Below are 17,558 nucleotides of genomic sequence, written 5' to 3' on the forward strand. Positions count from 1 at the left end.
AGGGTCCAATCATTTGACCACTAGAGCACTTTCAAGAAGCTGGAAGCTCCAATGTAAATGAGCCATTGGATGCAAGCATGGGGTAGGGCCAGGTGGTGGGGTGGGAGGTACAGTCAGCACAGGGCAGCAGGTGCAGCTGGAGGAGAGGGAAGCAGTGGTCACAAGGTCAGAGAAGATTTCCCTAAAGAGATGATTCACGGAACTAAGACCAATAAGGGAAGGGGGTTACCTGGGCAAACCAAACGCACCGAGAGTGGCTCAGGTGAAGCTTGGAGGGTACTCTCTCAACTATCCGGTCGCAATAAAAGGACCAGAACATTAATCAGCAGTGCCGGCAACACTAGGGTCCTCTGATTCTATCCCCTCTCCCCTACAGCCTAGCCTGCACAAGGAGGAAGCACACCTTTAGGTGCAGGGGTCCTAGCTGCTCTGCAGACAGAATCACCCCCACGAGACAATGGGGAAGTTGTAGCACGTTCTCAGTTTGCTCAGTTCCTTCAACAGCAGGTGTTCTGCTGAGGGCCAGGGCTGGAGAGGGAGTGTGAAGTTGTGAATGCAGTAGACAACTCCGTGTGCCCTGGTCCACAGGGAACCACACGCGACATGGAAGATGCACGTTTGCTGTGGCTCAGTCTTCTCCCGGTGTTTGGAGCTCTGCATTTTACTTCAGCTTTAAATGCAAACCAGTGACTTGTTCTGGCACTCAACCAAAGGAAGGCCATGAAGGCAATTTTGACTAAAACCAATTTTCACAAAGCAGGCACTGACTCTAGAACCTGACCACCATGTGTAATGGGACTCGGCAATGGCATTTTTGTTCTGTATGCTGTCAGAACTAGCTTCCAGTGTCAAGTGACAGCCCCCCGATGAGACCAGCCAGGGTGGGGTCTGCCCAGAGCCTCTAGGGTGCCTGGAGCATGAAAACCTTCTGCACCCACTCCTACCAGCATAAGGGCTCTGGAATTGTCTTTCCTGGAACTGGGCATGGGGTTTTCTCTAAACCAAGTACTGGTAACCCGAGGGCAGGGTGGGGTTTGGCAAAAGCAGGAGTCCAAGAACCCACATCGGCCACCCCAGAATAGACACCACCGTTGTCCAGGAAGCTTGAGGCTGGAACCCTCGGACTCTGGGAACCAGGCAGGGCCAGACAGAGAAGCAGGTGTGAGGACCAGACAGGACAAAACGATCCTTTACTGGGTGTTCCCTGCATGCCAGGGGCAGTGACTTCCAACCTTAGCTGCAGGTTAGAATCCTGGGGAGCTTTAGAAAAGCTCACTGCCCAGGCTGCTCCCACACCGATGACATCAGAATCAGGCGGGTGAACAGCTCAGGGATTTTTCAAGTCCCTCAGTTGATTGTGACATGCGGTTAAGGTTGTGGTCTGCTCTGCTGGACATTGTTCACCATGCTTTCCCTGCATGATCTCATTTCATGACCATCCTATTATCAAGACTGTCCTACAGATAGAGAACCAGGGGTACAGGGAGGTTCATCGTCTGCCAGGGTCAGAGTTAGAATGAGGCAGAGCCTGGAATCTCCCCAGGCAGCCTGACTCCAGAGCCCACATTCCCTGGTGTAAACACAGGCATGAAGGCAACTACCATGCAGCAGAAAGAGCAGGAACCTGGTCTTAAACCACTTCTGCCCCCCACATCCCCACCCCAGTGCCTAGGGTGCCTTGAGCAAGTCAACTCACTTCTCTGATTCTTTCAGCTTCAGGTCTAAACAGGGGGATGTTATCACCTTTGTAGTGCTGGTGATTTACGGAAATGGTGTTTATGAAGCTCCTTGTGGTCTTTCTGGCACATAGTTTAGTTCTTGGTTCTTTATCCTTATTATTAGATCACATGTCCAAAAACGGGACAGCAGACGGGATGGCAGATATCAAGAAGGGAGCATCACTTGAAATGAGGCATCATGTGCTGAAGGGCAGGCGAAGTTAAAACTGAGGCCAATCCCAGGAGGGAGGACCAGTAGTCCAACAGACAGAGGCATGCAGGAGGGGACAAGGCCGGGATACCTGGGGGCATGTGAAGGGGCCGTGTCAGGCAGTGCCTCTCTCTGTCATCCGCATCCTCTCACCCCCACATTCCCCATCGCAGGTGTCAGTCAAGTGTGGAGGGCAATATGCCACGCCCGTCTGCCTTAGCACCCACTTTGCTCTTTTCCCCCCTCTGTCCCCAAACTGCTCGTTTTCTCCTAAGCCCTCTCGGCAAAAGTTAACAGATAATTGGCATTTGCTAGAAAGAAGCTAAGGTGTGACCCCCCTTCAGTCCCTTAACCCTATGCATGCACACCTTCAATCGAGGTTCATTCAAAAAGGACCATTGAAAGAAGGAAAAGAGGGAGATGAGGCAGAAAGAATGTGCTAGTCATTTTTGGTAATTCAAAAGTAGTGCATAATAAGAACAGCAAGAAACGAGCCAGAAAGTGCACACAAGCAAGCGAGAAAGAACACAGCCCCGTCCACGAAGAGACAACACTGACCCTACTTGGGTATGGAGCCCTCACAGCCTCCCTTAGACACAGGGAAATATATTTTTCATTGGATTACCACATCTCGTGCTTTTATAACTTGTTTTTTTACTTAAATCATTACAAACAAAAAGCATCATGAGCATCTGTGACAGTACTCTTATTTCTGCAACATCTTTTTCAGCTTAACAGCTTGCAGTACGTGATATATTGAAATTATTGTAAGACCCTGCCACTGTTGCAAAATTAGATTGTCGCCAATTGTTTATTATAAAGAATGCTGTTGAAAATTATCCTTAAAGATAATTTTTTTTAACATTTAGTAATCTCTTTAGGATAAATTCCTAGAAAGTAGATTGCAAGGTCTGAGATTTGGCTTTGAAAGAAACTTTTTATTTATTTATTTATTTATTTATTTATTTATTAAGATTTTATTTATTTATTCGACAGAGATAGAGTCAGCCAACGAGAGAGAGAAAACACAAGCAGGGGGAGTGGGAGAGGAAGAAGCAGGCTCATAGCGGAGGAGCCTGATGTGGGGCTCGATCCCATAACGGCGGGATCACGCCCTGAGCCAAAGGCAGACGCTTAACTGCTGTGCCACCCAGGCGCCCCTATTTATTTATTTAAAAAAAATTTTTTTTGATGTAAAGTTCGATGATTCATTAGTTGCGTATAACACCCAGTGCACCATGCAATACGTGCCCTCCTTACTACCCATCACCAGCCTATCCCATTCCCCCACCCACCTCCCCTCTGAAGCCCTCAGTTTGTTTCTCAGAGTCCACAGTCTCTCATGCTTCATTCCCCCTTCTGATTACCCCCCTTTCTTTATCCCTTTCTTCTCCTACCGATCTTCCTAGTTCTTATGTTCCATAGATGAGAGAAACAGATGAGAGGGTCAGACACCAAAGTCCAGGGTCCCAGCAGGATCGGTAAAAAGTGGGAGCCTGCCAAGCCTTGAGACGGAAAAGATTGATGAGCTTGCTGGAAAAATATTTAGCTTTTCTTTTTCTTTTCTTTCTTTCTTTTTTTTTTTTTTTTTCTTTAAGGGGTTTGGAATAATATACGAAAAAGAGATAGTGTCCTCTTTGGCACCAGGCTGGGAAGCGTGGTTCTAGCCAAGCAGTGAGGCCCTCTCCTGAACTTGAACAGTACCCTCAAAATTGACACTTATCCGTTGCTGAGCATTCCTGGCTGCTTTAAAACAAAAAGCAATTCAGAGAATAATCATTCTCAGGGATGACTACATGAGAGTTAACGGAGCCTGACTGGGTGACAGCGACAAGCAGGGCACCAAGGGGCTACGCAGCCGGGGCGCCAAGCTGTCTGGGGTCAGCGTCTCAGGACACCGTGCACCTGAGCGTCCAGGGGTCAGGGCGTTGCTAGAAGATGGTAAAGCACACAGAGCAGCAACCCTCGGGTTTCCATGGAACCTGGAAAACGAAGGGAGAGAACACGGAAACTTTTTATTACTGAAAAATTCAAATATTCCTAAGTAAAGAGATGAGTGTAATGAATGTCTAAGTATCCTTCACCCGGTTTAAACAACTATCAACTTGTGACCAATCTCATTTGATCTAGACAGTGTCTCAATTATCCTCCCCCCAGATTGCTTAGAAGTAAATCACAGACACACATCATTTCATTCATAAATATTTCAACACCTATCTCTAAAAGATAGGGCAAGAGCATGCTCATTTTTAAAGCTCTTAAAACACATTGCCAAACTGCTTGCCAAAAAAAATTTGCAACAGTTTCCATTCCCACCAAGAGGATAAAAACATGGCCATTTCTCCTCACTTCTGTGACTCTGGGTATACCAGTTCAGAGACTGGTTAAGGGTGGCGGAGGGGGGAGGGATCAAACCCACAAAACTAAAGCAGATAATTCAATAGAGGGGACTGAGGATGGGGAACCAGTTACAAAGATATTGGCAAAGCTAAAAGGGCAAACAAGGCATAGTGAGCCCAGGAGCCAGGCCACAGAGCTGGAGCTGGGGCCTGAGGGAGGGAGCCCCTGAGGGGAACTAGAGTCAGTGGCTAGGGAATGCCACCGGAAATAGAAAGGGAACAGGGTCCTGGCTTCTTCCCTCCCTCTAACCCTAACAGAAGCCAGTGGGCAAGAGAGTCTGGAAAACAAATTTGCTTCGGGCTCCTACCCCTTGACCCCCATACCAAGCAGCCTGGGAGAGAATGGGGGTGGATCTGAGAGCCAACAGGCCAATGACCTGCCCTCTGAGCATTGCTGCTCTGGTTTAGCTTTGTTAATTAAAATAAGCCTTTTATGGGGGCACCTGGGCGTCTGCCTTCGGCTCCGGTCATGATCTCAGAGTCCTGGCATGGAGCCCCTCATCGGGCTCCCAGCTCAGCGGAGAGTATGCTTCTCCCTCTCCCTCTCCCTTTGCCCCTCTCCCCCGAATTGTGCTCGCTCGCTCTCATAAATAAATAAATAAATAACTAAATAAATAAATAAATAATTAGCTATTCATATGGGCCAAAAACTATCTGCCATCATGAGGGAAAGACATGAAATTGACGAGCATCGAGTGTAGACTATAGAGCAAGAAAGACGTGCTATTAGAGAGAATGCAACTGTATAACCTATTTTGAGGAGGAATTTGTCAATATTTCTCAAAATTTTTAATCACAAGCCCATTAGCCTAATAGTTTCCTTTTCACGATTTATGCTACATCTCCTTGCACAAACCAAAGATGTGTGTGAGGACATTTGTCACAGCATTGTTTCATGATAGCAAAACACGGGAAACAACGTTCGTATCCATAGGCACTGGTTAAATACATCAATGAGTTAGTTAGAATGATTTCTAAGAGACACAGCTAGAGAAATAAAGATTAAAAAAAAACAGTGTGCATATCATGCTTCCGTGTGTTTATAAATTAATACGGGTGTAAAATATTTCTGAAATTGTACACAATTGTTTCTCAAGTCACTAGTATGGCCGTTGCCTTTGGGGAGAGGAAGCAGGAGATTAGAATAGGAGAGAGAGAAAAAATGTAAACTGTTTTCACTATGCTTTGTATTAATCTAAGCCATATGAAATTGCCAGCATTCTGTCATTTTTGACCCACGAAACAGCAATTTCATATGGCTTATAGTACTATTCTTTATCAATAAAGAGGTAATTAACTTCTAAAAGATCAGGAAGAGCTGTTACACTGGAATGTGAATTTGGAGTTGACATTTTCAATAGGATAAGAAGGTGACCGGTGATATGTTACCCCACCCACTGTCAGGATGCCTCCTTATCTCCTCAGGAGTTAAGGTAAAGGCCAGGGGACATCCCACGAGCTCGATTTTTTCAGAGGAGTATACAAGAATGGTTTCTTGATTCTCAAGACTATATGGACTTTCAAATCTGTTTAAAATGAAGAACAGTTGACAGGTGATTGGGTGGCTCAGTTAAGTGGCTGCCTTCGGTTCGGTCATGTTTCCAAGGTCCTGGGATTGAAGCGGGAGTCAGGCTCCCTGCTCAGTGGGGAATCTGCTTCTCCCTCCCCTCTCTCCCTCCCCCTCCCCAGGCTCATGTGCTCTCTCTCTCTCTTTCTTTTTTTTTTTTTTTTTAAAGATTTTATTTATTTATTTAGCAGAGCGAGAGACAGCCAGCGAGAGAGGGAACACAAGCAGGGGGAGTGGGAGAGGAAGAAGCAGGCTCCCAGCGGAGGAGCCCGATGTGGGACTCGATCCCAGAACGCTGGGATCACGCCCTGGGCCGAAGGCAGACGCTTAACGACTGCGCCACCCAGGCGCCCCTCTCTCTCTCTTTCTTAAAATATTAAAAAAGAAATGGACAGCAGAGAGGCAAGCTGGAGCTGTGTGTGCCCTCCCATCAGTCCTGCGTGCTGCCAAAGGCACAAAACAAACTCGAACTAGGAAGCCAATCATCCCTCTGCTACTGTTTGAGGATATTGGTAGCTATCTGTTCCCAGAGCTTAAGTGCAATTTTCTTCGCTTAGATAAAAGGAAACTTAAGCAATCTTGACCGCTTCTGATGAAAAACAGCCTGAAGCTCTTCACATTTCAGAGCCTAACAGGGACTTGGAGGGCCTCCCACAGATGACTGAAGTTGTTTTGACTCACCAGGAACATCTCCTGGGGGCGGGTGCTGCAGCCAAGACAGCCAAGCCCCGTGGCCGTAACATTAATATCAGAAAAAGCAGGGGACATCGGTGGAGCATGAAGAGCCTTACACACATTACCTCGTAACATCTCCCTCAGGAAGGCACAGTGTCTTGTGCCCATTGTACAGGGAAGAAAAGTGAGGCTTCAGTAAGTCCAATAACCTAGAACCTAGATCTGTCTTATGCCACAGCTTTCTCCCAATGGTCACCCTGGACGTGACAAGTGTCGACGATGTCAGCTGGTAACGATGATGCCAGCTGGGAGAGATGATGCTGGGCAAGTGTTGTTTGCTGGGCGTGGGCTGTTCAGAGATGGGAAAGGGTGGTGGGCAGCACATCTGATTCAGATTCCTCAGTGGTTCCCCATGGCCTTCAGAATACAATCCAACTTTAGTGCAACATGCAAGAGTGCTCCAGGCTCCACCTGCCTTGCCAGTCTCCCCTTTTCCCACGACCTTCAGCTCTTGCTAGATGCCCTTGTTCAACAGAATCCAACCACTTTTCTTTTCCTGGGTGCCCTGCGCCCTCACAAGCCAACTGCCTTTGCCTCCTGCGTAGGCTTGTTTCTGCCTGGAGCACCCTTCCCCTGCACCACACATGTGGCCAACTCTAAGATTCCTTTTCTAATGCTCCCTCCAGCCCTCCACTCCTTTCCCAACCCCAGCCAAGGAGGGTCTCCTTTTCTTGTCTTCTGCTGCCCTTGGTGCTTCCTTCAAGCCTGGCATCCCCCCCTTTCTCTCTCCTTATTTCTCTCCTTTCCTTCTTTTTTTCCCTCTTTTATTCCTTCTTTCTTTCAACACTTTTTCATTAAGCAGCCACTCTATACCAGTTATTAAATTACATTTGGGCAATGGAAGTTGAATAAGAAAAGAGCCTTTTCTTCCCAGAGCTTATTGTCAAGAGCAAGAGGCAGACAGTGACTACAAGCACACAGATACTGAATGTTTCTGTGTCCAGCCCTGCGTCATGCATTTAGCATGCATTACGTCATGTAACCAACCCTGCAATCTTATGAGGTAGTGACTTGTTTTTCAGAGGGGCAAATCGAGGTAGGATCGGGGTTTGAACCCAAGCCATCTGTCATTTAATTCAATGCTCTTAAATGCCAAGATAAAAGAGGAGTTTAATAAGAAGGTGATAAATTCAATGAAAATATATGGAACCCTAAACCAAGCTTGGGACAGACAGATGCTTTCTAGGATGAGGTGATGCCCTAGGACTTAGACAGAGGATGAGCGTGGGCACAGGCGTGGTGGTAAGGGAGAGCATGGCTCCCCAGAGAACCGCAGGCAGTAGGACGTTGCTGAGGTGCAATGCCTGAGGATGGAACTGGGAAGATGAAGCAGAGGCTGGGCTGCAGAAAGCCTCATTTGTCACCAGTTGAGCGAGCACTGCAGGAAATAGGTGAAAGATGCAGGGGAACTAAAGAGAGTTTAATGAAGGGACGATTAGAAGGATATGGGCAGGGTTGAGGGAAATCTGGGCTTAGCAACTCGGAGCCAAGCAGCCCCACTTCCCCTAAGCTAAAAGGAGCAAAACGAGAGGCTTTTACTAGAACCCAAGAGGAAATGGTGGCTTTGGCTTCAACCCTTGAGTCCCCACTCCCACACCACTGGAGCTGGAGCCTCTGGTAGGAGAAACTCTGGCAGGGTCCAGAGGGCAGGAGGAGAATATCCCAGCTTCTTTCTCCTCTTGCCTCCTGACATCCTTCTGGCACCTCCCAATGGCCAAACCCAAGCAGAGGCCAGAGAGCAAATGAGCCCAGCTGAACCAGTCTATAAGGTTAGTCTCCTAGGTTAGAGAAGGGTAAAGAAAGGTGGCAAGTGGATATGGAAGAGCAAATGGAGACCACCCAGCACTTCCAGGTTAAGGAGTTCATATTTTATCCCATTAGTGATGGGTGCCATTGAAGGGTTTTGGGTAGGGAGGCAACTTGGTCAGATATGGGTTTTCACAAAGACCTCCATAGCAGTTACTCAGTGGACAGAGCTGCAAGCAGTTAGGCATGAGCTAAGGAGACCTGCTGGATCAGGGAAAAGAAAGGCCAAGGTGAGAGATGGTTGGTGGGGAATAAGAGATTGAGATAGAAGGAGATGGATAGATATAGAATGAGATGGAATATATCCAGGTGAGAGATGATGAGGAGCTGGAAAAGGGCATAGATAGAAAGGAAAGAAGGAGGTTAAGCTTTGATTTTAAAAAGAAAAATACAGAAATTGATGGCTCTTAGTGAAGACAAAAGCCAAGATTCTCTTGGATGTCCAACTAAGTTTCGTTTGGGACAAGTTGAATTTAAGCTGATATGTGCCATCAAAGGGTAGATATCTAGCAGATACTCTGATTTCAATTCAAATATTGATTGGTCTCTGTCCAGAGATTTAGATATCAAAGCCATCAGTAGGTAAATTCTACTTTAAAACCATGAGAGTGAATAAAATATCCCAGGGAGAGAGTGTGTCCAGAGAAGAAGGCCAGGTTTTCTGCTGGGAGTATCAGCACTGAGAGGCAGGAGGAGGAGAGCCACTACAAGGGAGACAGAATAAGAGAAGACAAGGAGAGCCAGGAGAATGAAGCTTCCGAGAGCAGAGGCTAGAGGGTCAACACCATTAAATACATGAGAAAGAAAAGGATAAGAGCGACTGCGGGTTCGAAGTAAGTCATGGGTGTAATGACTGAAGGTGGTGGGTGGATTGCCACGGACTGAGGAATGAAGTGAAGATGAAGAGGTAGACTCTGGAATGTAGATTCTTCTGCTTACAAGTCTGGATGACGAGAGAGGAAAGTAGAATGATACTTCGGAGGACCACCAGGTGAGTGAAGTTTTATGGTATGAAATCAGCTTTGAAAAAGAGCTGGTAGAGAGGGAGAAGCAGAGAAGAGGGAGAAGCTGATCATACTTCCAAAGAGGGAGGATTGCTGATGGAGCCCAGACCTGGAGGGACCAGAGCCGAGAACTTTGTACATTCCTTGCCTGGTTATTTGTCCAGACCCCCAAACCCCACTGCTAGGCTGGGGGCTGTATATCTGCGGTGCCAGGCACAGTGTCTGGCCCATGGTTGTCATCAGTCAATGCTTGCTGAGTGAATAAATGACTGAGTGGATGGCTGAGTGGATATTCACACTATAAGATCAGAGTAGAAGAAAAGACGCTTCTCTCTACCACTCACATGAGAAGGCTAAGGTTCAAACATAAACTCACCCAACAGAACTCCAGACACCTTGAGCAGTGAGGAAATCTTCAAGATTTACTTTACATACACACACCTATAAACGAAACCCCTAACCTTATCAAGCTGGATGAAGACCTCTGGTGAGAGTTACTGGATTAGAATCAGAGAGACTGGAAACCAACAATCTTTGTGTTTAGGTGAGCTGAACATTTTAATAGCACTGATTTTTATTAGCTCATTTAATTTGGCTTATAAGAGGCTACTCTGATTGTGCTGTTTCACTTTTTACCTTGAGGGGCGGGGAGTCAGCTTCTTTCTCAAGGCATTTCTTTAGGTTTTCGGTTGAAGTTCTCTTCCAGAACAACTAAAGGTCTGGCCACTTGCAAAGGGAGCTGAAGAAGGGGTCACACTTGATCCAAGTCTCCAAGACCATGGCCTCCATAGCTCATGCCTCTTATCTGGGAATAGAAATACTGTGGACCCGCAACTGGCCACATCAAACAAGAAAGTCACATGCACGGTGATTGGCTGAGAACACGCTGAAAGACAAAACAAGAAATGTGGTCATTTTAGGAAGAGGGTGAGGGTAAATGGGGGAAAGCAAAGAGCTGGTATTTCTTTTGAGAAGTAACATGAAGGAGCAAAATGCACTCACTCCTTTGGTCCCAGCTTCCTGTTCCCCATTGGTATGGGCAAACCTCCCAGGAACTACACCTATAAAATGGAAATTCATTCAATTAAAATTGTCCCCTGCAGTGTGCCATACACTGAGCTGGGCATTTAGAGAACATCAGTGAACAATAAGAATACCCCTTCTTCTGCATGTTCTAAGAAGCAAATGACATAGTGTCTACAAAATTACTTGGTGACAATTTATTAAAGGGGCCAAATTAGAGGTAATCACAATAATTATGGTGCTTCTCATATGTGGAATATAATGACACAACAATGTGCCAGAGGGGGAGGGTTGACAGAATCATTCAATGTCTTGTCAAATGGTCTGTGAGTTCCATGAATCCAGGGATCGTGTCTACCTTATTCATCTCTCTGATTCGCTAGTGCTGTCCTTGATACATACATATCAGGTTATTAATAAGAAATCATTCTCAACTGATTATTGCCAATTAAGTTACCAAATACCTCCAAAATGTGTGTTAATCTATAAATACCACATGACCTAGGGTCCTTCTGACAACTAGAGGTAATGCAAGGCACTGGATAAAATGCCTGGTTCATAGAGGTGCTCAGGAAAGCCAACCCATTCCTGGGGGTCACTTCCTATTTGTAGACTCACCCCAGTTGAATTTACTCACTTGGTGGTCATGGGTGAAGGAGTCTTCAGAGCCCCTCCAGGGACTCCCCACATGTATAAGGGAAGAACTAGGCACAGTGACGTGACGGGAGGTGCCCAGAGACACTCAATAGAAGACAGGGCTGGGGCCAGGTCAAGCTCCAGAAGGGATGCAGGAAGCTGAGACTAGCCAGTGCCCTCAAGGTATGTCAGGTATAATTAGAGAGATCAGTTTCTCACCACTAACAGTTAAATCCATCTTGGCTGATTAAACGTCAGGTGCAGTGTAGAAATGTGAGGACTTCAGCTAGGCTCTGAGAGGGGTGTGGGGAGGAGCTGGGTGGGGGTTATAATTAGAGAACACACTGTGAGCAAGACCTCGGAGGTGTCAGTGGGTGTGGTCAATCCAGGATTCAAGAGGACAGCCAGACTGGGAAAGAGACAAAGCTATCTGACCTACACCAAGTCCCTACACATGCCTGCCAGGGCTCCCCACCCTAGCTTATTTCACCCTTCCCATAAACTTACGAGACAGACTGCTGTTGTTGCCAACTGGGACTCCTTGGTAAACACCAAAGTTGGCGTTTGAACCAGGTCAGTCTAACAACAAAGCTTCCATGCCTTTCACTCTATCTGCATGTCTTCCTGAAGGGATCAGGTGGGGCCACCTTGGTGATGAGATCTCCCACTGGAAATAGGGAGATCTTGGTTCTACCCCTGAATAGCAGATGACCTGGGCAAGTGATGTAGCCTCCCTCCCACTTCCCTCCTGTCATATGAGGTAGTAATGGTTCCTGTTTTGTAAATGGGAACAGCAATTCCTGCCATATGCCTGTCTCAGATCAGCCCCCGGGGGTTTCCCCCGTGAGGTTCTCACCCCAGGAGATGGGCTGAGGGTGTGCCAGTGTCACTTTTCTCCTGGAAAAGAAGAGCGTGGCAAATCAGGCACAGCTTTTTAAAGCTTCTACCCAGTGACACACTCATTTCCACTTCTTGGGTCAATGCAAATCCAGTGGCCACACCCAAGCTTAAGAGGCAGGAAAATTCCCTCCTACTCTGTGTCGGGTGAGAGAAAACTGGAAAGAGTAGTGACTAACTACCACAGGTAACTCACAGTTGTATCACTCAGAATGTTTTGCAAGAGCTTTTGACACACCTGAGTTAGGTAGATGTGATTCTAGGCACATCGACCTGTAAGATTTAAGATTTCCAAGGAGGGGAGGATAGAAGTGCTAAAGTTTGATAAGTTAGTGAAAACTACAGTCAAGGTGGTGTTGGAGATCAGTGGTGATGGCATGCAGGGTACGTTTGCAGTGGGAGAGCCTGGAAGGATGGGAGCGATGGAAAAGACACGAGAATGGTGCAGGTCCAACCTAGACTTAGGATGGTAGCGATGGGAAGATAAGGAAAATCCTCAGAAATCTTTTCATGCAATAAACAGTAACTGAGTAACTACTCTGCGCCAAGCACTGGGCTAGGCACCGGAGGCAGGGACGGGTAAGAATGACCTGATTGTAGAGGCCCTTCCAGTCCCGGTGGGTGAGACAGATCTGGACAGCTCTTCCTCACAGGAAACACATAGAATTAATAAACCTTGAGCTTGGATGTGGCCGCTGGACTGTCTTTGGCCAAAATGTAGAAATAAGCATGTCACGGGGCATCCTCTGTTCTCACCCTTGTGCCTGCCTCACAGTAAGACTCAACACTTAGCTGTATCCCCAAGAGAGTAAACCTGAAACATGCCATGAATGAGGGATCTCCATTTGACTGAAGATGTCATGGAGAGTCTGAAAAGAGTTCTCTCTTTTCACATGCCACACAGCAGGACGTATCCCAATCTCCCTCCAATGACGTTCTTCTTCCCCTAGCTTGTGCTTTGGCCACCGTGGCCTTACTTTTTTGTTCCAGGGCTCCAAGCCCTCCCCTCCCCCATACTCCTAAAGCTCTTCCTTTTCTTTTCCAAAGCGACTTAATTTTCCCTCAGAGCCTCTCAGAGTTTGCAGTGTGGGACACACCACGGTTCCAGGCCGGTGATCGTTCCTCCTTAGAACTCGCCATCTTTAGAAGAGGAAACAGGTGGTGAAAATCAGCATTGGCTTTCTGTCTTCCCAGTTGCCTTCCCTGACCCTCTTCGTGGCCAGGATAATAGTGGCTTCAGCCAATCTGTTACCTAACCCTCTCTCAGGGGGCTCTGAGAAGACAAAGCAGGTCGTTTACTTGTGCCTGGCCTCATCTCACTCCTCATCAGGCACCCTCCCCTCTCTCTGTCAGCTCTTCCCTGTCACTTAGAGCTCTCCCAGAGGAGCCAGCCGGACCTCCTGAAGGGTCCACGGGCATCCCCAGGGCACTTGGGGGTTTGTGACTTTCTCTGGATGCTAGAATTCCAAGGGGCTTGGAGAAGGAGATAGAAGCTCCTGCTTGGGAATCCTACTGACCTTTCTCCCCCACAGATGCTCTGTAAAAACTCAGCTCATGATGCCCCAACTAGATGGGTAGAATTAATGTTCCAAATAAAAACTAAAGGACGAATATTTATAAATGCTCTTTCTAGAAATGCTAAAGCAATTATTATGTATTGTCCATATTTAAAATATATAAAGAAACAAAACTAAAGCTGAATGAGTGACATTCCATTCTGATGAATAGTGCCCATTCATCAAATGATGTTGGGATCCCTTTCCTACCGCTTGTCCGAGATGCTAAACTGCTGGCTGGACTCTGCCTCATCCCCAGCACCTCCTGGAGAAGGAGAAGGTCCACATGTGTAATGCCTTGAATAGGGCTCCTGTCCTCACTTCAGTCAGGCCTTCTAAAATCTCCCCAGGCCCTAAAAAATGGTCCATGATAAAGCCCTTCCCAACAGAATGAGGCAAGTGTGAGCAAGGTTCTGTCTCTCCTAGCCCCTGGAGGGGCCAGGGCTCGGTGTAGAACAGGGCAGTGGTGATGGGGAGGGGTGCACAGGACAGACAGAAGGCACCCGTGAGAGCCCCTCTCCTCAGGAAACAAACAGACTTAACGAAGCTTGAAGCAAGTCCACCAATCTCAGTACGTCCTTTTCCTGGAAAGCAAACAAGAGCCAAATGGCTACGAGGAAGCAGAAAACGCACTGCCTGCAGAACTTCTTCCTCCGAGCCTTCCTGTTGGGGCGTCCATTCTGGCTCAGCACCCTGTTTCTGCTACAGAATACAGAGTAAACACCCACCCCGGCTGCTCTGTACTGCAATGGAAGTAGGAGAACCAGCACTCTGGCCCAAGGAGAACCTAATAGGACTCAGGACATCTCGCACCTTCGGTCAGCTGGTCAAGGCTGAGAAGCTTGGCTGTGCTTTGCAGACCCACTGCTCTGGGGCATCACAGAGTCAAGGTCCCTGCCCTACTGTATTAATCATGTTCTTTATTTTCGACATTTTCTGATGCTTTGACCTTGCTGACCCAAGAGAGACTCCCCGTCCCATGGCTAGCCAATTTCTAGAAACATTAAAGGACCCACAGGCAAGTGCTACTTTCACATGCAAACCAACCAATCCAAAGACCTCACCCCCAAACATCTCTATCAGCTTCTCACAGGGCTGTTAAGCACCCGGCCAATATTCCCCCACGCTAATCACCCCAGGACCGGGCACCAGACAACTCAGGACAGCCCCTACAGCCCAGAGCCTGCTGAAATTATTCAAACTAGCCAATTCTAAGCCTGCGTAACCTGCCTTGCCCATTGCTTCTGCAATACAGACTCTTGCAATGTGTTCCCTTTGCTCTCTCTGACTCCTGACCCACTCTGCTGCTTCCCTGAGTGGCCTCAAGTGGTGCGATGTGCCCCCTTCTCTTGGTAACTGTGAGTAAAAAAACTAGTTTTTCAATGGCAGTCACCTTCTGGTCTGTGGGCCTCACTGTATCCACACAAAATGAAACCTACATTTTACAACACCTGCCTTGGGCTGAGGGCTGGAAGGGGCGTGGGCAACACTTGAATGTTGCTTAGCTCTGCCTTAGATGGGGGCGAAGAGCTTTTGACTACTCCCAGTCTTTGGGTATCCTGTAACTTCTGTTGGGATTAACACCGTAAAGGCAAGGCCTGGGGCAGAGAGGTGAGTCACCGACGATTTGACAGATTCTAAAACAGAATTAACTCTAGTAAGGGTTTCTCATGTACCCGTGTTTTGCAGTGCAGCTTGTCAGAATCCAAAGCCTATGTATATTCTTTCCATAAAATCCTACAGCCTTCTTCAATTAAGGTGTCTATAACACAAGTCAAGAGCATAAAGGTCTATGTCAGAAAACCCACTCCCCTCCCCCCATGCCATCCACCCGCCATGTTTCTCCTCTTTTCTGATACCAATACCACACTCACAATGATGTGGGGATTCTCCCCACAAGCAATTCTGCCACACCAGTTGCGTGCCCTCCAACTTCACTCCACTCTGACGCTACTCAGAGATAACATCTGATGACGCAGGCAAGGGCTCGGTGTCACAGGACAGCCCCCGCTCCCTTCACACCAATCACAAGTAGTAGGTCCCAGGGTACTCACAACATCTGTCCCACTTGGCTACAAATCGGAGGTTCCCGTGAGCCTCTCCCCGTGTTCCATTTATTCGCTAGAGCAGCTCCTAGAACTCAGAGTAACAGCTTACTAGTTTCTCGTAGGATATGATAAAGGACCCAGATGAAACACCAGATGAAGAAACTTCACATAGGGTGAGGTCTGGGAGGGTCTCAAGCACGGGAGCTTCTGACCTCGTGGAACTGGGGTGTGTCACTGTCCTGGAAGCTCTGGGAACCCCATATTTTGGGGATTTTTATGGAGGCTTCATCACAGGGGCATAACTCACCATCAAGTCCACTTCCACCCTCTCCCCTTACTGCAGAATGGGGGTGGGCCTTCTAACCACGGGTTGTTCTTTCTGGTGACCAGCCCCATCCAGGAGCCCCCCAAGAGTCACCTCATTAGAACAAAAACCACTCCTGTCACCCAGGAAATTCCAAGGCGTTTAGCACCTTTGTGTCAGGAACAGGGTCAAAGACAAAGGAACAGAAGATTTTCCTAGTACTCCAATCTCTTGGGAAATTATAAGGGTCTCAGGAGTTCTGTGCCAGGAACTGGGACTGAGACAAATTTATGTATTTTCTCTCATCTCGTAAGGTCCAACCTATGCAATTGGAATCCTTGTGATTAAATGTGCTTGAAAATAGATTACGTACATCTCTGCCTTCTTAAATTAATTCAAAGGAGGCACAGCAGGCCATAAAACAGGCATCCAAAATAAGAATATTTAAGCTCCGAGTGAAGGCTGAAGTACGTACTCACCTGTCAGTGGGACATCGGAGCTTTAAGTGTCCAGATAATACCTATTTCAATGGTTTAAGAAACATATGTTTCATTTTTTTCTAGCTTTCTGGAAAGTTAAAGTAATCCTAATTTCTATTAGTATAATTGAGAGATGTCTTTACTGATTCTTTCCTATTCTCAATTGCAGAAAGGGGCAAACAAGGACTAAAGAAGTGAAGTGCCCTGAAATTGATGGCTTGAAAATAATGGAGCTGGGCTCTGAAACCAGATCCGTCAGGCTCCGGAAGCCCGATTTCTTCACCTCACTCATGTCTGGGCTGAACAGCTAACACTGTCAGGTTGGTGACTTATGGTGACTAGTATGTTACGAAGTTTTATCTAGAGCAAGGCTCATCAGTAGTGCTGCTGGAACGGAGTGAAATGCCACGAACCTCGCAGGGTAGCAGAGAATCCAGCTCCAGCCGCCAGATGCTACAACAGACTTCTGACGGAGGGCAACACCACGCACCGCTCATTTAGGGAGCATTGACCGCACACACCCCTCTGAGCAGAAACCTCAGAGTTGGGAGCCTCTGAGACCACTTTATCCCGCTCTGTCTCAGTCTGTTTTATTTTCCTAAATGTCATGACTATCAGTTTTTCACCAGTGCCCCTAACTAGGAGCTGGTCTCAGTTAAGAGTCTAGGACCTGCCCTGGTTGCAGTTGTGAAGTTCGATGGCCCCGAGCTGTGCAAGCCTTTGCCTCAGCGCTTGTACCTTCGACAAAGTATTTCTGAGTGATTGATCTTGGACTCCGCTCTGTACCCACACAACTAGTAAGACCGACCCACTTTTCTTTTTTTAAGATTGATTTATTGATTTGGGAGGGAGAGAGAGAGAGAGAGTGGGGAGCAGAGAGAGAGAGAGACTCTCAAGCAAACTTCCCGCTGAGTGCAGAGCCCGTGCAGGGCTCAATCCCATGACCCTGAGATCATGACCTGAGCTGAAATCAAGAGTTGGACGCTTAACTGACTGAGTCATCCAGGTGCACAATGACCTCCCCACTTTCTAGTTGCCAGACTAGAAGGCCAGGTTCTCCTTCCAGCTGCACGAATGAGCTGTGTGACCCTGGGAGTCATTTCACCTCTATGCACTTCATTTTTGTCAGCTTTGCAGAGAAGACAGGTGAGGGGTGACAGGTGGCTCGATGGCAG

The 17,558-nt window shown here is 47.4% G+C and overlaps 1 long non-coding RNA gene across 2 annotated transcripts; it reads right to left on the reverse strand.

Moving 5' to 3' along the window:
* Window positions 1–3,297: 3,297 nt before the first annotated feature.
* LOC103658318 lies at window positions 3,298–15,673 on the reverse strand. 2 transcript variants are annotated; one of them, XR_567125.2, is made up of 3 exons: window positions 15,607–15,673; window positions 10,077–10,326; window positions 3,298–3,911 (listed from the first exon to the last, which is right to left on the reverse strand). It is a non-coding gene; the product is annotated as an uncharacterized LOC103658318 (long non-coding RNA). The 2 variants fall into 2 exon arrangements; XR_567126.2 differs by lacking the exon at window positions 15,607–15,673 and adding an exon at window positions 15,427–15,548.
* Window positions 15,674–17,558: the final 1,885 nt, after the last annotated feature.

The sequence above is a fragment of the Ursus maritimus genome, unplaced genomic scaffold (genome assembly GCF_017311325.1).
Source record: "Ursus maritimus isolate PB19 unplaced genomic scaffold, ASM1731132v1 scaffold_8, whole genome shotgun sequence".
NCBI lineage: Eukaryota > Metazoa > Chordata > Mammalia > Carnivora > Ursidae > Ursus > Ursus maritimus.